This window comes from Osmerus eperlanus, chromosome 23, assembly GCF_963692335.1.
Source record: "Osmerus eperlanus chromosome 23, fOsmEpe2.1, whole genome shotgun sequence".
Taxonomy (NCBI): Eukaryota; Metazoa; Chordata; class Actinopteri; order Osmeriformes; family Osmeridae; genus Osmerus; species Osmerus eperlanus.
Window position 1 is genome coordinate 12,411,568 of NC_085040.1, and position 17,500 is coordinate 12,429,067.

Below are 17,500 nucleotides of genomic sequence, written 5' to 3' on the forward strand. Positions count from 1 at the left end.
TCAAAGCAGCAACCAGAACATGGCACATTGGTTTCGTGGTATGATTCTCGCTTAGGGTGCAGGGAGCCTTTGTCTAAGCATGTTTTTTGACAACAAATAGATCAATCGAAGCAGCAACTACAACATGGCTCGTTGGCCTAGGGGTATGATTCTCGCATAGGGTGCCAGAAGTCCTGGGTTCAAATCCTGGACGAGCCCATTACAGTATGCTGTTGAAAGAGGTAACCTGGCAAAGATGGCTGCTGTTCTATTCCCAAATCTGTCATTTACCCAAGGTCGATCGGGGTGATTTGCTGCGGAAGTTTCTCCAGCTCTTTATGTCTAAGCATGTTTTGTGACAACAAATCGATCAAAGCAGCAACCAGAACATGGCTCGTTGGTCTCGTGGTATGATTCTCGCTTAGGGTGCAGGGATCCTTTGTTTAAGCATGTTTTGTGACAACAAATCGATCAATAGAAGCAGCAACTGGAACATGGCTCGTTGGTCTAGTGGTATGATTCTCGCTTAGGGTGCGAGAGGTCCTGGGTTCAAATCCCGGATGAGCCCATAACAGTATGCTGATGAACGAGGTAACATGTCAAAGAGGGCTCCTGTTCTATTCCCAAATCAGTCCTTTACCCAACGTAGATCGGCGTGATTTGCAGCGGAAGTTTCTCCTGCTCTTTATGTCTAAGCATGTTTTGTGACAACAAATCGATCAAAGCAGCAACCAGAACATGGCTCGTTGGTCTCGTGGTATGATTCTCGCTTAGGGTGCAGGGAGCCTTTGTCTAAGCATGTTTTGTGACAACAAATCGATCAATCGAAGCAGCAACTGGAACATGGCTCGTTGGTCTAGGGGTATGATTCTCGCATAGGGTGCTAGAGGTCCTGGGTTCAAATCCCGGATGAGCCCATAACAGTATGCTGATGAACGAGGTAACATGTCAAAGAGGGCTCCTGTTCTATTCCCAAATCAGTCCTTTACCCAACGTAGATCGGCGTGATTTGCAGCGGAAGTTTCTCCTGCTCTTTATGTCTAAGCATGTTTTGTGACAACAAATCGATCAAAGCAGTCACCAGAACATGGCTCGTTGGTCTAGGGGTATGATTCTCGCTTTGGGTGAGAGAGGTCCCGGGTTCAAATTCCGGACGAGCCCATTACTTCTACAGCCCATTGCTGTAGAAGGAGGTAACCTGGCAAAGAGGGCTCCTGTTCTATTCCCAAATCAGTCCTTTTCCAAACGTAGATCAAGGTGATTTTCTGCAGAAGTTTCTCAGACTCTTTTTGTCTACGCATGTTTTGTGACAACAAATCGATCAATGCAGCAACCAGAACATGGCACATTGGTTTCGTGGTATTATTCTCGCTTAGGGTGCAGGGAGCCTTTGTCTAAGCATGTTTTGTGACAACAAATAGATCAATCGAAGCAGCAACTACAACATGGCTCGTTGGTCTAGGGGTATGATTCTCGCATAGGGTGCCAGAAGTCCTGGGTTCAAATCCTGGACGAGCCCATTACAGTATGCTGTTGAAAGAGGTAACCTGGCAAAGAGGGCTGCTGTTCTATTGCCAAATCTGTCATTTACCCAAGGTCGATCGGGGTGATTTGCTGCGAAAGTTTCTCCAGCTCTTTATGTCTAAGCATGTTTTGTGACAACAAATCGATCAAAGCAGCAACCAGAACATGGCTCGTTGGTCTAGGGGTATGATTCTCGCTTTGGGTGCGAGAGGTCCTGGGTTCAAATCCCGGACGAGCCCATTACTTCTACAGCCCATTGCTGTAGAAGGAGGTAACCTGGCAAAGAGGGCTCCTGTTCTATTCCCAAATCAGTCCTTTTCCAAACGTAGATCAAGGTGATTTTCTGCAGAAGTTTCTCAGACTCTTTTTGTCTACGCATGTTTTGTGACAACAAATCGATCAATGCAGCAACCAGAACATGGCTCGTTGGTCTCGTGGTATGATTCTCGCTTAGGGTGCAGGGAGCCTTTGTCTAAGCATGTTTTGTGACAACAAATCGATCAATCGAAGCAGCAACTGGAACATGGCTCGTTGGTCTAGGGGTATGATTCTCACATAGGGTGCTAGAGGTCCTGGGTTCAAATCCCGGACGAGCCCATTACAGTATGCTGTTGAAGGAGGTAACATGGCAAAGAGGGCTCCGTTTCTTTTCCCAAATCAGTCCTTTACCCAACGTATATCGGGGTGATTTGCTGCAGAAGTTTCTCCAGCTCTTTTTGTCTACTCATTCTTTGTGACAACAAATCGATCAAAGCAGTCACCAGAACATGGCTCGTTGGTCTAGGGGTATGATTCTCGCTTTGGGTGAGAGAGGTCCGGGGTTCAAATTCCGGACGAGCCCATTACTTCTACAGCCCATTGCTGTAGAAGGAGGTAACCTGGCAAAGAGGGCTCCTGTTCTATTCCCAGATCAATCCTTTTCCAAACGTAGATCGGGCTGATTTGCTGCAGAAATTTCACAGCTCTTTTTGTCTAAGCATTTTTTACGACAAAAAATCGATCAAAGCAGCAACCAGAACATGGCTCGTTGGTCTTGTGGTATGATTCTCGCTTAGGGTGCAGGGAGCCTTTGTCTAAGCATGTTTTGTGACAACAAATCGATCAATCGAAGCAGCAGCTGGAGCATGGCTCGTTGGTCTAGGGGTATGATTCTCGCTTAGGGTGCGAGAGGTCCTGGGTTCAAATCCCGGACGAGCCCATTACTTCTACAGCCCATTGCTGTAGAAGGAGGTAACCTGGCAAAGAGGGCTCCTGTTCTATTCCCAAATCAGTCCTTTTCCAAACGTAGATCGGGGTGATTTTCTGCAGAAGTTTCTCGAACTCTTTTTGTCTACGCATGTTTTGTGACAACAAATCGATCAAAGCAGCAACCAGAACATGGCACATTGGTTTCGTGGTATGATTCTCGCTTAGGGTGCAGGGAGCCTTTGTCTAAGCATGTTTTTTGACAACAAATAGATCAATCGAAGCAGCAACTACAACATGGCTCGTTGGTCTAGGGGTATGATTCTCGCATAGGGTGCCAGAAGTCCTGGGTTCAAATCCTGGACGAGCCCATTACAGTATGCTGTTGAAAGAGGTAACCTGGCAAAGATGGCTGCTGTTCTATTCCCAAATCTGTCATTTACCCAAGGTCGATCGGGGTGATTTGCTGCGGAAGTTTCTCCAGCTCTTTATGTCTAAGCATGTTTTGTGACAACAAATCGATCAAAGCAGCAACCAGAACATGGCTCGTTGGTCTCGTGGTATGATTCTCGCTTAGGGTGCAGGGATCCTTTGTTTAAGCATGTTTTGTGACAACAAATCGATCAATCGAAGCAGCAACTGGAACATGGCTCGTTGGTCTAGTGGTATGATTCTCGCTTAGGGTGCGAGAGGTCCTGGGTTCAAATCCCGGATGAGCCCATAACAGTATGCTGATGAACGAGGTAACATGTCAAAGAGGGCTCCTGTTCTATTCCCAAATCAGTCCTTTACCCAACGTAGATCGGCGTGATTTGCAGCGGAAGTTTCTCCTGCTCTTTATGTCTAAGCATGTTTTGTGACAACAAATCGATCAAAGCAGCAACCAGAACATGGCTCGTTGGTCTCGTGGTATGATTCTCGCTTAGGGTGCAGGGAGCCTTTGTCTAAGCATGTTTTGTGACAACAAATCGATCAATCGAAGCAGCAACTGGAACATGGCTCGTTGGTCTAGGGGTATGATTCTCGCATAGGGTGCTAGAGGTCCTGGGTTCAAATCCCGGATGAGCCCATAACAGTATGCTGATGAACGAGGTTACTTGGCAAAGAGGGCTCCTGTTCTATTCCCAAATCAGTCCTTTACCCAACGTATATCGGGGTGATTTGCTGCAGAAGTTTCTCTAGCTCTTTTTGTCTACGCATTCTTTGTGACAACAAATCGATCAAAGCAGCAACCAGAACATGGCTCGTTGGTCTAGGGGTATGATTCTCGCTTTGGGTGCGAGAGGTCCGGGGTTCAAATCCCGGACGAGCCCTTTACAGTAAGTTGTTGAAGGAGGTTAGTTAGTGAAGAGGGCTCCTGTTCTATTCCCAAATCTGTCTTTTACCCAACGTCGATCTGGGTGATTTGCTGCAGAAGTTTCTCCAGCTCTTTTTGAATATGCGTGTTTTGCGACAAAAAATCGATCAATGCAGCAACCAGAACATGGCTCGTTGGTCTTGTGGTATGATTCTCGCTTAGGGTGCAGGGCGCCTTTGTCTAAGCATGTTTTGTGACAACAAATCGATCAATCGAAGCAGCAGCTGGAACATGGCTTGTTGGTCTAGGGGTATGATTCTAGCTTAGGGTGCAAGAGGTCCCGTGTTCAAATCCAGGATGAGCCCATTACAGTATGCTGTTGAAGGAGGTAACCTGGCAAAGAGGGCTCCTGTTCTATTCCCAAATCAGTCCTTTTCCAAACGTAGATCAAGGTGATTTTCTGCAGAAGTTTCTCAGACTCTTTTTGTCTACGCATGTTTTGTGACAACAAATCGATCAATGCAGCAACCAGAACATGGCTCGTTGGTCTCGTGGTATGATTCTCGCTTAGGGTGCAGGGAGCCTTTGTCTAAGCATGTTTTGTGACAACAAATCGATCAATCGAAGCAGCAACTGGAACATGGCTCGTTGGTCTAGGGGTATGATTCTCACATAGGGTGCTAGAGGTCCTGGGTTCAAATCCCGGACGAGCCCATTACAGTATGCTGTTGAAGGAGGTAACATGGCAAAGAGGGCTCCGTTTCTTTTCCCAAATCAGTCCTTTACCCAACGTATATCGGGGTGATTTGCTGCAGAAGTTTCTCCAGCTCTTTTTGTCTACTCATTCTTTGTGACAACAAATCGATCAAAGCAGTCACCAGAACATGGCTCGTTGGTCTAGGGGTATGATTCTCGCTTTGGGTGAGAGAGGTCCCGGGTTCAAATTCCGGACGAGCCCATTACTTCTACAGCCCATTGCTGTAGAAGGAGGTAACCTGGCAAAGAGGGCTCCTGTTCTATTCCCAGATCAATCCTTTTCCAAACGTAGATCGGGCTGATTTGCTGCAGAAATTTCACAGCTCTTTTTGTCTAAGCATTTTTTACGACAAAAAATCGATCAAAGCAGCAACCAGAACATGGCTCGTTGGTCTTGTGGTATGATTCTCGCTTAGGGTGCAGGGAGCCTTTGTCTAAGCATGTTTTGTGACAACAAATCGATCAATCGAAGCAGCAGCTGGAGCATGGCTCGTTGGTCTAGGGGTATGATTCTCGCTTAGGGTGCGAGAGGTCCTGGGTTCAAATCCCGGACGAGCCCATTACTTCTACAGCCCATTGCTGTAGAAGGAGGTAACCTGGCAAAGAGGGCTCCTGTTCTATTCCCAAATCAGTCCTTTTCCAAACGTAGATCGGGGTGATTTTCTGCAGAAGTTTCTCGAACTCTTTTTGTCTACGCATGTTTTGTGACAACAAATCGATCAAAGCAGCAACCAGAACATGGCACATTGGTTTCGTGGTATGATTCTCGCTTAGGGTGCAGGGAGCCTTTGTCTAAGCATGTTTTTTGACAACAAATAGATCAATCGAAGCAGCAACTACAACATGGCTCGTTGGTCTAGGGGTATGATTCTCGCATAGGGTGCCAGAAGTCCTGGGTTCAAATCCTGGACGAGCCCATTACAGTATGCTGTTGAAAGAGGTAACCTGGCAAAGATGGCTGCTGTTCTATTCCCAAATCTGTCATTTACCCAAGGTCGATCGGGGTGATTTGCTGCGGAAGTTTCTCCAGCTCTTTATGTCTAAGCATGTTTTGTGACAACAAATCGATCAAAGCAGCAACCAGAACATGGCTCGTTGGTCTCGTGGTATGATTCTCGCTTAGGGTGCAGGGATCCTTTGTTTAAGCATGTTTTGTGACAACAAATCGATCAATCGAAGCACAACTGGAACATGGCTCGTTGGTCTAGGGGTATGATTCTCGCTTAGGGTGCGAGAGGTCCTGGGTTCAAATCCCGGACGAGCCCATTACTTCTACAGCCCATTGCTGTAGAAGGAGGTAACCTGGCAAAGAGGGCTCCTGTTCTATTCCCAAATCAGTCCTTTTCCAAACGTAGATCGGGGTGATTTTCTGCAGAAGTTTCTCGAACTCTTTTTGTCTACGCATGTTTTGTGACAACAAATCGATCAAAGCAGCAACCAGAACATGGCACATTGGTTTCGTGGTATGATTCTCGCTTAGGGTGCAGGGAGCCTTTGTCTAAGCATGTTTTTTGACAACAAATAGATCAATCGAAGCAGCAACTACAACATGGCTCGTTGGCCTAGGGGTATGATTCTCGCATAGGGTGCCAGAAGTCCTGGGTTCAAATCCTGGACGAGCCCATTACAGTATGCTGTTGAAAGAGGTAACCTGGCAAAGATGGCTGCTGTTCTATTCCCAAATCTGTCATTTACCCAAGGTCGATCGGGGTGATTTGCTGCGGAAGTTTCTCCAGCTCTTTATGTCTAAGCATGTTTTGTGACAACAAATCGATCAAAGCAGCAACCAGAACATGGCTCGTTGGTCTCGTGGTATGATTCTCGCTTAGGGTGCAGGGATCCTTTGTTTAAGCATGTTTTGTGACAACAAATCGATCAATAGAAGCAGCAACTGGAACATGGCTCGTTGGTCTAGTGGTATGATTCTCGCTTAGGGTGCGAGAGGTCCTGGGTTCAAATCCCGGATGAGCCCATAACAGTATGCTGATGAACGAGGTAACATGTCAAAGAGGGCTCCTGTTCTATTCCCAAATCAGTCCTTTACCCAACGTAGATCGGCGTGATTTGCAGCGGAAGTTTCTCCTGCTCTTTATGTCTAAGCATGTTTTGTGACAACAAATCGATCAAAGCAGCAACCAGAACATGGCTCGTTGGTCTCGTGGTATGATTCTCGCTTAGGGTGCAGGGAGCCTTTGTCTAAGCATGTTTTGTGACAACAAATCGATCAATCGAAGCAGCAACTGGAACATGGCTCGTTGGTCTAGGGGTATGATTCTCGCATAGGGTGCTAGAGGTCCTGGGTTCAAATCCCGGATGAGCCCATAACAGTATGCTGATGAACGAGGTAACATGTCAAAGAGGGCTCCTGTTCTATTCCCAAATCAGTCCTTTACCCAACGTAGATCGGCGTGATTTGCAGCGGAAGTTTCTCCTGCTCTTTATGTCTAAGCATGTTTTGTGACAACAAATCGATCAAAGCAGTCACCAGAACATGGCTCGTTGGTCTAGGGGTATGATTCTCGCTTTGGGTGAGAGAGGTCCCGGGTTCAAATTCCGGACGAGCCCATTACTTCTACAGCCCATTGCTGTAGAAGGAGGTAACCTGGCAAAGAGGGCTCCTGTTCTATTCCCAAATCAGTCCTTTTCCAAACGTAGATCAAGGTGATTTTCTGCAGAAGTTTCTCAGACTCTTTTTGTCTACGCATGTTTTGTGACAACAAATCGATCAATGCAGCAACCAGAACATGGCACATTGGTTTCGTGGTATTATTCTCGCTTAGGGTGCAGGGAGCCTTTGTCTAAGCATGTTTTGTGACAACAAATAGATCAATCGAAGCAGCAACTACAACATGGCTCGTTGGTCTAGGGGTATGATTCTCGCATAGGGTGCCAGAAGTCCTGGGTTCAAATCCTGGACGAGCCCATTACAGTATGCTGTTGAAAGAGGTAACCTGGCAAAGAGGGCTGCTGTTCTATTGCCAAATCTGTCATTTACCCAAGGTCGATCGGGGTGATTTGCTGCGAAAGTTTCTCCAGCTCTTTATGTCTAAGCATGTTTTGTGACAACAAATCGATCAAAGCAGCAACCAGAACATGGCTCGTTGGTCTAGGGGTATGATTCTCGCTTTGGGTGCGAGAGGTCCTGGGTTCAAATCCCGGACGAGCCCATTACTTCTACAGCCCATTGCTGTAGAAGGAGGTAACCTGGCAAAGAGGGCTCCTGTTCTATTCCCAAATCAGTCCTTTTCCAAACGTAGATCAAGGTGATTTTCTGCAGAAGTTTCTCAGACTCTTTTTGTCTACGCATGTTTTGTGACAACAAATCGATCAATGCAGCAACCAGAACATGGCTCGTTGGTCTCGTGGTATGATTCTCGCTTAGGGTGCAGGGAGCCTTTGTCTAAGCATGTTTTGTGACAACAAATCGATCAATCGAAGCAGCAACTGGAACATGGCTCGTTGGTCTAGGGGTATGATTCTCACATAGGGTGCTAGAGGTCCTGGGTTCAAATCCCGGACGAGCCCATTACAGTATGCTGTTGAAGGAGGTAACATGGCAAAGAGGGCTCCGTTTCTTTTCCCAAATCAGTCCTTTACCCAACGTATATCGGGGTGATTTGCTGCAGAAGTTTCTCCAGCTCTTTTTGTCTACTCATTCTTTGTGACAACAAATCGATCAAAGCAGTCACCAGAACATGGCTCGTTGGTCTAGGGGTATGATTCTCGCTTTGGGTGAGAGAGGTCCGGGGTTCAAATTCCGGACGAGCCCATTACTTCTACAGCCCATTGCTGTAGAAGGAGGTAACCTGGCAAAGAGGGCTCCTGTTCTATTCCCAGATCAATCCTTTTCCAAACGTAGATCGGGCTGATTTGCTGCAGAAATTTCACAGCTCTTTTTGTCTAAGCATTTTTTACGACAAAAAATCGATCAAAGCAGCAACCAGAACATGGCTCGTTGGTCTTGTGGTATGATTCTCGCTTAGGGTGCAGGGAGCCTTTGTCTAAGCATGTTTTGTGACAACAAATCGATCAATCGAAGCAGCAGCTGGAGCATGGCTCGTTGGTCTAGGGGTATGATTCTCGCTTAGGGTGCGAGAGGTCCTGGGTTCAAATCCCGGACGAGCCCATTACTTCTACAGCCCATTGCTGTAGAAGGAGGTAACCTGGCAAAGAGGGCTCCTGTTCTATTCCCAAATCAGTCCTTTTCCAAACGTAGATCGGGGTGATTTTCTGCAGAAGTTTCTCGAACTCTTTTTGTCTACGCATGTTTTGTGACAACAAATCGATCAAAGCAGCAACCAGAACATGGCACATTGGTTTCGTGGTATGATTCTCGCTTAGGGTGCAGGGAGCCTTTGTCTAAGCATGTTTTTTGACAACAAATAGATCAATCGAAGCAGCAACTACAACATGGCTCGTTGGTCTAGGGGTATGATTCTCGCATAGGGTGCCAGAAGTCCTGGGTTCAAATCCTGGACGAGCCCATTACAGTATGCTGTTGAAAGAGGTAACCTGGCAAAGATGGCTGCTGTTCTATTCCCAAATCTGTCATTTACCCAAGGTCGATCGGGGTGATTTGCTGCGGAAGTTTCTCCAGCTCTTTATGTCTAAGCATGTTTTGTGACAACAAATCGATCAAAGCAGCAACCAGAACATGGCTCGTTGGTCTCGTGGTATGATTCTCGCTTAGGGTGCAGGGATCCTTTGTTTAAGCATGTTTTGTGACAACAAATCGATCAATCGAAGCAGCAACTGGAACATGGCTCGTTGGTCTAGTGGTATGATTCTCGCTTAGGGTGCGAGAGGTCCTGGGTTCAAATCCCGGATGAGCCCATAACAGTATGCTGATGAACGAGGTAACATGTCAAAGAGGGCTCCTGTTCTATTCCCAAATCAGTCCTTTACCCAACGTAGATCGGCGTGATTTGCAGCGGAAGTTTCTCCTGCTCTTTATGTCTAAGCATGTTTTGTGACAACAAATCGATCAAAGCAGCAACCAGAACATGGCTCGTTGGTCTCGTGGTATGATTCTCGCTTAGGGTGCAGGGAGCCTTTGTCTAAGCATGTTTTGTGACAACAAATCGATCAATCGAAGCAGCAACTGGAACATGGCTCGTTGGTCTAGGGGTATGATTCTCGCATAGGGTGCTAGAGGTCCTGGGTTCAAATCCCGGATGAGCCCATAACAGTATGCTGATGAACGAGGTTACTTGGCAAAGAGGGCTCCTGTTCTATTCCCAAATCAGTCCTTTACCCAACGTATATCGGGGTGATTTGCTGCAGAAGTTTCTCTAGCTCTTTTTGTCTACGCATTCTTTGTGACAACAAATCGATCAAAGCAGCAACCAGAACATGGCTCGTTGGTCTAGGGGTATGATTCTCGCTTTGGGTGCGAGAGGTCCGGGGTTCAAATCCCGGACGAGCCCTTTACAGTAAGTTGTTGAAGGAGGTTAGTTAGTGAAGAGGGCTCCTGTTCTATTCCCAAATCTGTCTTTTACCCAACGTCGATCTGGGTGATTTGCTGCAGAAGTTTCTCCAGCTCTTTTTGAATATGCGTGTTTTGCGACAAAAAATCGATCAATGCAGCAACCAGAACATGGCTCGTTGGTCTTGTGGTATGATTCTCGCTTAGGGTGCAGGGCGCCTTTGTCTAAGCATGTTTTGTGACAACAAATCGATCAATCGAAGCAGCAGCTGGAACATGGCTTGTTGGTCTAGGGGTATGATTCTAGCTTAGGGTGCAAGAGGTCCCGTGTTCAAATCCAGGATGAGCCCATTACAGTATGCTGTTGAAGGAGGTAACCTGGCAAAGAGGGCTCCTGTTCTATTCCCAAATCAGTCCTTTTCCAAACGTAGATCAAGGTGATTTTCTGCAGAAGTTTCTCAGACTCTTTTTGTCTACGCATGTTTTGTGACAACAAATCGATCAATGCAGCAACCAGAACATGGCTCGTTGGTCTCGTGGTATGATTCTCGCTTAGGGTGCAGGGAGCCTTTGTCTAAGCATGTTTTGTGACAACAAATCGATCAATCGAAGCAGCAACTGGAACATGGCTCGTTGGTCTAGGGGTATGATTCTCACATAGGGTGCTAGAGGTCCTGGGTTCAAATCCCGGACGAGCCCATTACAGTATGCTGTTGAAGGAGGTAACATGGCAAAGAGGGCTCCGTTTCTTTTCCCAAATCAGTCCTTTACCCAACGTATATCGGGGTGATTTGCTGCAGAAGTTTCTCAAGCTCTTTTTGTCTACTCATTCTTTGTGACAACAAATCGATCAAAGCAGTCACCAGAACATGGCTCGTTGGTCTAGGGGTATGATTCTCGCTTTGGGTGAGAGAGGTCCCGGGTTCAAATTCCGGACGAGCCCATTACTTCTACAGCCCATTGCTGTAGAAGGAGGTAACCTGGCAAAGAGGGCTCCTGTTCTATTCCCAGATCAATCCTTTTCCAAACGTAGATCGGGCTGATTTGCTGCAGAAATTTCACAGCTCTTTTTGTCTAAGCATTTTTTACGACAAAAAATCGATCAAAGCAGCAACCAGAACATGGCTCGTTGGTCTTGTGGTATGATTCTCGCTTAGGGTGCAGGGAGCCTTTGTCTAAGCATGTTTTGTGACAACAAATCGATCAATCGAAGCAGCAGCTGGAGCATGGCTCGTTGGTCTAGGGGTATGATTCTCGCTTAGGGTGCGAGAGGTCCTGGGTTCAAATCCCGGACGAGCCCATTACTTCTACAGCCCATTGCTGTAGAAGGAGGTAACCTGGCAAAGAGGGCTCCTGTTCTATTCCCAAATCAGTCCTTTTCCAAACGTAGATCGGGGTGATTTTCTGCAGAAGTTTCTCGAACTCTTTTTGTCTACGCATGTTTTGTGACAACAAATCGATCAAAGCAGCAACCAGAACATGGCACATTGGTTTCGTGGTATGATTCTCGCTTAGGGTGCAGGGAGCCTTTGTCTAAGCATGTTTTTTGACAACAAATAGATCAATCGAAGCAGCAACTACAACATGGCTCGTTGGTCTAGGGGTATGATTCTCGCATAGGGTGCCAGAAGTCCTGGGTTCAAATCCTGGACGAGCCCATTACAGTATGCTGTTGAAAGAGGTAACCTGGCAAAGATGGCTGCTGTTCTATTCCCAAATCTGTCATTTACCCAAGGTCGATCGGGGTGATTTGCTGCGGAAGTTTCTCCAGCTCTTTATGTCTAAGCATGTTTTGTGACAACAAATCGATCAAAGCAGCAACCAGAACATGGCTCGTTGGTCTCGTGGTATGATTCTCGCTTAGGGTGCAGGGATCCTTTGTTTAAGCATGTTTTGTGACAACAAATCGATCAATCGAAGCAGCAACTGGAACATGGCTCGTTGGTCTAGTGGTATGATTCTCGCTTAGGGTGCGAGAGGTCCTGGGTTCAAATCCCGGATGAGCCCATAACAGTATGCTGATGAACGAGGTAACATGTCAAAGAGGGCTCCTGTTCTATTCCCAAATCAGTCCTTTACCCAACGTAGATCGGCGTGATTTGCAGCGGAAGTTTCTCCTGCTCTTTATGTCTAAGCATGTTTTGTGACAACAAATCGATCAAAGCAGCAACCAGAACATGGCTCGTTGGTCTCGTGGTATGATTCTCGCTTAGGGTGCAGGGAGCCTTTGTCTAAGCATGTTTTGTGACAACAAATCGATCAATCGAAGCAGCAACTGGAACATGGCTCGTTGGTCTAGGGGTATGATTCTCGCATAGGGTGCTAGAGGTCCTGGGTTCAAATCCCGGATGAGCCCATAACAGTATGCTGATGAACGAGGTTACTTGGCAAAGAGGGCTCCTGTTCTATTCCCAAATCAGTCCTTTACCCAACGTATATCGGGGTGATTTGCTGCAGAAGTTTCTCTAGCTCTTTTTGTCTACGCATTCTTTGTGACAACAAATCGATCAAAGCAGCAACCAGAACATGGCTCGTTGGTCTAGGGGTATGATTCTCGCTTTGGGTGCGAGAGGTCCGGGGTTCAAATCCCGGACGAGCCCTTTACAGTAAGTTGTTGAAGGAGGTTAGTTAGTGAAGAGGGCTCCTGTTCTATTCCCAAATCTGTCTTTTACCCAACGTCGATCTGGGTGATTTGCTGCAGAAGTTTCTCCAGCTCTTTTTGAATATGCGTGTTTTGCGACAAAAAATCGATCAATGCAGCAACCAGAACATGGCTCGTTGGTCTTGTGGTATGATTCTCGCTTAGGGTGCAGGGCGCCTTTGTCTAAGCATGTTTTGTGACAACAAATCGATCAATCGAAGCAGCAGCTGGAACATGGCTTGTTGGTCTAGGGGTATGATTCTAGCTTAGGGTGCAAGAGGTCCCGTGTTCAAATCCAGGATGAGCCCATTACAGTATGCTGTTGAAGGAGGTAACCTGGCAAAGAGGGCTCCTGTTCTATTCCCAAATCAGTCCTTTTCCAAACGTAGATCAAGGTGATTTTCTGCAGAAGTTTCTCAGACTCTTTTTGTCTACGCATGTTTTGTGACAACAAATCGATCAATGCAGCAACCAGAACATGGCTCGTTGGTCTCGTGGTATGATTCTCGCTTAGGGTGCAGGGAGCCTTTGTCTAAGCATGTTTTGTGACAACAAATCGATCAATCGAAGCAGCAACTGGAACATGGCTCGTTGGTCTAGGGGTATGATTCTCACATAGGGTGCTAGAGGTCCTGGGTTCAAATCCCGGACGAGCCCATTACAGTATGCTGTTGAAGGAGGTAACATGGCAAAGAGGGCTCCGTTTCTTTTCCCAAATCAGTCCTTTACCCAACGTATATCGGGGTGATTTGCTGCAGAAGTTTCTCCAGCTCTTTTTGTCTACTCATTCTTTGTGACAACAAATCGATCAAAGCAGTCACCAGAACATGGCTCGTTGGTCTAGGGGTATGATTCTCGCTTTGGGTGAGAGAGGTCCCGGGTTCAAATTCCGGACGAGCCCATTACTTCTACAGCCCATTGCTGTAGAAGGAGGTAACCTGGCAAAGAGGGCTCCTGTTCTATTCCCAGATCAATCCTTTTCCAAACGTAGATCGGGCTGATTTGCTGCAGAAATTTCACAGCTCTTTTTGTCTAAGCATTTTTTACGACAAAAAATCGATCAAAGCAGCAACCAGAACATGGCTCGTTGGTCTTGTGGTATGATTCTCGCTTAGGGTGCAGGGAGCCTTTGTCTAAGCATGTTTTGTGACAACAAATCGATCAATCGAAGCAGCAGCTGGAGCATGGCTCGTTGGTCTAGGGGTATGATTCTCGCTTAGGGTGCGAGAGGTCCTGGGTTCAAATCCCGGACGAGCCCATTACTTCTACAGCCCATTGCTGTAGAAGGAGGTAACCTGGCAAAGAGGGCTCCTGTTCTATTCCCAAATCAGTCCTTTTCCAAACGTAGATCGGGGTGATTTTCTGCAGAAGTTTCTCGAACTCTTTTTGTCTACGCATGTTTTGTGACAACAAATCGATCAAAGCAGCAACCAGAACATGGCACATTGGTTTCGTGGTATGATTCTCGCTTAGGGTGCAGGGAGCCTTTGTCTAAGCATGTTTTTTGACAACAAATAGATCAATCGAAGCAGCAACTACAACATGGCTCGTTGGTCTAGGGGTATGATTCTCGCATAGGGTGCCAGAAGTCCTGGGTTCAAATCCTGGACGAGCCCATTACAGTATGCTGTTGAAAGAGGTAACCTGGCAAAGATGGCTGCTGTTCTATTCCCAAATCTGTCATTTACCCAAGGTCGATCGGGGTGATTTGCTGCGGAAGTTTCTCCAGCTCTTTATGTCTAAGCATGTTTTGTGACAACAAATCGATCAAAGCAGCAACCAGAACATGGCTCGTTGGTCTCGTGGTATGATTCTCGCTTAGGGTGCAGGGATCCTTTGTTTAAGCATGTTTTGTGACAACAAATCGATCAATCGAAGCACAACTGGAACATGGCTCGTTGGTCTAGGGGTATGATTCTCGCTTAGGGTGCGAGAGGTCCTGGGTTCAAATCCCGGACGAGCCCATTACTTCTACAGCCCATTGCTGTAGAAGGAGGTAACCTGGCAAAGAGGGCTCCTGTTCTATTCCCAAATCAGTCCTTTTCCAAACGTAGATCGGGGTGATTTTCTGCAGAAGTTTCTCGAACTCTTTTTGTCTACGCATGTTTTGTGACAACAAATCGATCAAAGCAGCAACCAGAACATGGCACATTGGTTTCGTGGTATGATTCTCGCTTAGGGTGCAGGGAGCCTTTGTCTAAGCATGTTTTGTGACAACAAATAGATCAATCGAAGCAGCAACTAGAACATGGCTCGTTGGTCTAGGGGTATGATTCTCGCATAGGGTGCCAGAAGTCCTGTGTTCAAATCCTGGACGAGCCCATTACAGTATGCTGTTGAAAGAGGTAACCTGGCAAAGAGGGCTGCTGTTCTATTCCCAAATCTGTCATTTACCCAACGTAGATCGGTGTGATTTGCTGCGGAAGTTTCTCCAGCTCTTTATGTCTAAGCATGTTTTGCGACAACAAATCGATCGAAGCAGCAACCAGAACATGGCTCGTTGGTCTCGTGGTATGATTCTCGCTTAGGGTGCAGGGATCCTTTGTTTAAGCATGTTTTGTGACAACAAATCGATCAATCGAAGCACAACTGGAACATGGCTCGTTGGTCTAGGGGTATGATTCTCGCTTAGGGTGCGAGAGGTCCTGGGTTCAAATCCCGGAAGAGCCCATTACTTCTACAGCCCATTGCTGTAGAAGGAGGTAACCTGGCAAAGAGGGCTCCTGTTCTATTCCCAAATCAGTCCTTTTCCAAACGTAGATCGGGGTGATTTTCTGCAGAAGTTTCTCGAACTCTTTATGTCTACGCATGTTTTGTGACAACAAATCGATCAAAGCAGCAACCAGAACATGGCACATTGGTTTCGTGGTATGATTCTCGCTTAGGGTGCAGGGAGCCTTTGTCTAAGCATGTTTTGTGACAACAAATAGATCAATCGAAGCAGCAACTACAACATGGCTCGTTGGTCTAGGGGTATGATTCTCGCATAGGGTGCCAGAAGTCCTGGGTTCAAATCCTGGACGAGCCCATTACAGTATGCTGTTGAAAGAGGTAACCTGGCAAAGAGGGCTGCTGTTCTATTCCCAAATCTGTCATTTACCCAAGGTCGATCGGGGTGATTTGCTGCGGAAGTTTCTCCAGCTCTTTATGTCTAAGCATGTTTTGCGACAACAAATCGATCAAAGCAGCAACCAGAACATGGCACATTGGTTTCGTGGTATGATTCTCGCTTAGGGTGCAGGGAGCCTTTGTCTAAGCATGTTTTGTGACAACAAATCGATCAATCGAATCAACAACTAGAACATGGCTCGTTGGTCTAGGTGAATGATTCTCGCTTAGGGTGCGAGAGGTCCTGAGTTCAAATCCCGGACGAGCCCTTTACAGTATGTTGTTGAAGGAGGTTACTTGGCAAAGAGGGCTCCTGTTCTATTCCCAAATCAGTCCTTTACCCAACGTATATCGGGGTGATTTGCTGCAGAAGTTTCTCTAGCTCTTTTTGTCTACGCATTCTTTGTGACAACAAATCGATCAAAGCAGCAACCAGAACATGGCTCGTTGGTCTAGGGGTATGATTCTCGCTTTGGGTGCGAGAGGTCCGGGGTTCAAATCCCGGACGAGCCCTTTACAGTAAGTTGTTGAAGGAGGTTAGTTAGTGAAGAGGGCTCCTATTCTATTCCCAAATCTGTCTTTTACCCAACGTCGATCTGGGTGATTTGCTGCAGAAGTTTCTCCAGCTCTTTTTGAATATGCGTGTTTTGCGACAAAAAATCGATCAATGCAGCAACCAGAACATGGCTCGTTGGTCTTGTGGTATGATTCTCGCTTAGGGTGCAGGGCGCCTTTGTCTTATCATGTTTTGTGACAACAAATCGATCAATCGAAGCAGCAGCTGGAACATGGCTTGTTGGTCTAGGGGTATGATTCTAGCTTAGGGTGCAAGAGGTCCCGTGTTCAAATCCAGGATGAGCCCATTACAGTATGCTGTTGAAGGAGGTAACCTGGCAAAGAGGGCTCCTGTTCTATTCCCAAATCAGTCCTTTTCCAAACGTAGATTAAGGTGATTTTCTGCAGAAGTTTCTCGAACTCTTTTTGTCTACGCATGTTTTGTGACAACAAATCGATCAAAGCAGCAACCAGAACATGGCTCGTTGGTCTAGGGGTATGATTCTCGCATAGGGTGCCAGAAGTCCTGGGTTCAAATCCTGGACGAGCCCATTACAGTATGCTGTTGAAAGAGGTAACCTGGCAAAGATGGCTGCTGTTCTATTCCCAAATCTGTCATTTACCCAAGGTCGATCGGGGTGATTTGCTGCGGAAGTTTCTCCAGCTCTTTATGTCTAAGCATGTTTTGTGACAACAAATCGATCAAAGCAGCAACCAGAACATGGCTCGTTGGTCTCGTGGTATGATTCTCGCTTAGGGTGCAGGGATCCTTTGTTTAAGCATGTTTTGTGACAACAAATCGATCAATCGAAGCAGCAACTGGAACATGGCTCGTTGGTCTAGTGGTATGATTCTCGCTTAGGGTGCGAGAGGTCCTGGGTTCAAATCCCGGATGAGCCCATAACAGTATGCTGATGAACGAGGTAACATGTCAAAGAGGGCTCCTGTTCTATTCCCAAATCAGTCCTTTACCCAACGTAGATCGGCGTGATTTGCAGCGGAAGTTTCTCCTGCTCTTTATGTCTAAGCA

At 46.7% G+C, this 17,500-nt stretch overlaps 19 non-coding genes across 19 annotated transcripts; all 19 read left to right on the forward strand.

Moving 5' to 3' along the window:
* Nucleotides 1–475: 475 nt before the first annotated feature.
* trnap-agg (transfer RNA proline (anticodon AGG)) lies at nt 476–547 on the forward strand. Its single transcript has one exon. It is a non-coding gene; the product is annotated as a tRNA-Pro (tRNA).
* Nucleotides 548–1,670: 1,123 nt separating this feature from the next.
* On the forward strand, nt 1,671–1,742 carry trnap-ugg (transfer RNA proline (anticodon UGG)). The gene has a single exon. It is a non-coding gene; the product is annotated as a tRNA-Pro (tRNA).
* An 887-nt stretch (nt 1,743–2,629) lies between these two features.
* trnap-agg (transfer RNA proline (anticodon AGG)) lies at nt 2,630–2,701 on the forward strand. Its single transcript has one exon. It is a non-coding gene; the product is annotated as a tRNA-Pro (tRNA).
* Nucleotides 2,702–3,336: 635 nt separating this feature from the next.
* trnap-agg (transfer RNA proline (anticodon AGG)) lies at nt 3,337–3,408 on the forward strand. Its single transcript has one exon. It is a non-coding gene; the product is annotated as a tRNA-Pro (tRNA).
* A 521-nt stretch (nt 3,409–3,929) lies between these two features.
* On the forward strand, nt 3,930–4,001 carry trnap-ugg (transfer RNA proline (anticodon UGG)). The gene has a single exon. It is a non-coding gene; the product is annotated as a tRNA-Pro (tRNA).
* A 1,227-nt stretch (nt 4,002–5,228) lies between these two features.
* Nucleotides 5,229–5,300, forward strand: trnap-agg (transfer RNA proline (anticodon AGG)). Its single transcript has one exon. It is a non-coding gene; the product is annotated as a tRNA-Pro (tRNA).
* A 634-nt stretch (nt 5,301–5,934) lies between these two features.
* Nucleotides 5,935–6,006, forward strand: trnap-agg (transfer RNA proline (anticodon AGG)). The gene has a single exon. It is a non-coding gene; the product is annotated as a tRNA-Pro (tRNA).
* A 635-nt stretch (nt 6,007–6,641) lies between these two features.
* On the forward strand, nt 6,642–6,713 carry trnap-agg (transfer RNA proline (anticodon AGG)). Its single transcript has one exon. It is a non-coding gene; the product is annotated as a tRNA-Pro (tRNA).
* A 1,123-nt stretch (nt 6,714–7,836) lies between these two features.
* Nucleotides 7,837–7,908, forward strand: trnap-ugg (transfer RNA proline (anticodon UGG)). The gene has a single exon. It is a non-coding gene; the product is annotated as a tRNA-Pro (tRNA).
* An 887-nt stretch (nt 7,909–8,795) lies between these two features.
* On the forward strand, nt 8,796–8,867 carry trnap-agg (transfer RNA proline (anticodon AGG)). Its single transcript has one exon. It is a non-coding gene; the product is annotated as a tRNA-Pro (tRNA).
* Nucleotides 8,868–9,502: 635 nt separating this feature from the next.
* On the forward strand, nt 9,503–9,574 carry trnap-agg (transfer RNA proline (anticodon AGG)). The gene has a single exon. It is a non-coding gene; the product is annotated as a tRNA-Pro (tRNA).
* A 521-nt stretch (nt 9,575–10,095) lies between these two features.
* Nucleotides 10,096–10,167, forward strand: trnap-ugg (transfer RNA proline (anticodon UGG)). The gene has a single exon. It is a non-coding gene; the product is annotated as a tRNA-Pro (tRNA).
* A 1,227-nt stretch (nt 10,168–11,394) lies between these two features.
* Nucleotides 11,395–11,466, forward strand: trnap-agg (transfer RNA proline (anticodon AGG)). Its single transcript has one exon. It is a non-coding gene; the product is annotated as a tRNA-Pro (tRNA).
* A 635-nt stretch (nt 11,467–12,101) lies between these two features.
* trnap-agg (transfer RNA proline (anticodon AGG)) lies at nt 12,102–12,173 on the forward strand. Its single transcript has one exon. It is a non-coding gene; the product is annotated as a tRNA-Pro (tRNA).
* Nucleotides 12,174–12,694: 521 nt separating this feature from the next.
* On the forward strand, nt 12,695–12,766 carry trnap-ugg (transfer RNA proline (anticodon UGG)). The gene has a single exon. It is a non-coding gene; the product is annotated as a tRNA-Pro (tRNA).
* A 1,227-nt stretch (nt 12,767–13,993) lies between these two features.
* On the forward strand, nt 13,994–14,065 carry trnap-agg (transfer RNA proline (anticodon AGG)). The gene has a single exon. It is a non-coding gene; the product is annotated as a tRNA-Pro (tRNA).
* Nucleotides 14,066–14,699: 634 nt separating this feature from the next.
* Nucleotides 14,700–14,771, forward strand: trnap-agg (transfer RNA proline (anticodon AGG)). Its single transcript has one exon. It is a non-coding gene; the product is annotated as a tRNA-Pro (tRNA).
* A 1,585-nt stretch (nt 14,772–16,356) lies between these two features.
* Nucleotides 16,357–16,428, forward strand: trnap-ugg (transfer RNA proline (anticodon UGG)). The gene has a single exon. It is a non-coding gene; the product is annotated as a tRNA-Pro (tRNA).
* Nucleotides 16,429–17,298: 870 nt separating this feature from the next.
* trnap-agg (transfer RNA proline (anticodon AGG)) lies at nt 17,299–17,370 on the forward strand. The gene has a single exon. It is a non-coding gene; the product is annotated as a tRNA-Pro (tRNA).
* The last annotated feature ends 130 nt before the right edge of the window (nt 17,371–17,500 follow it).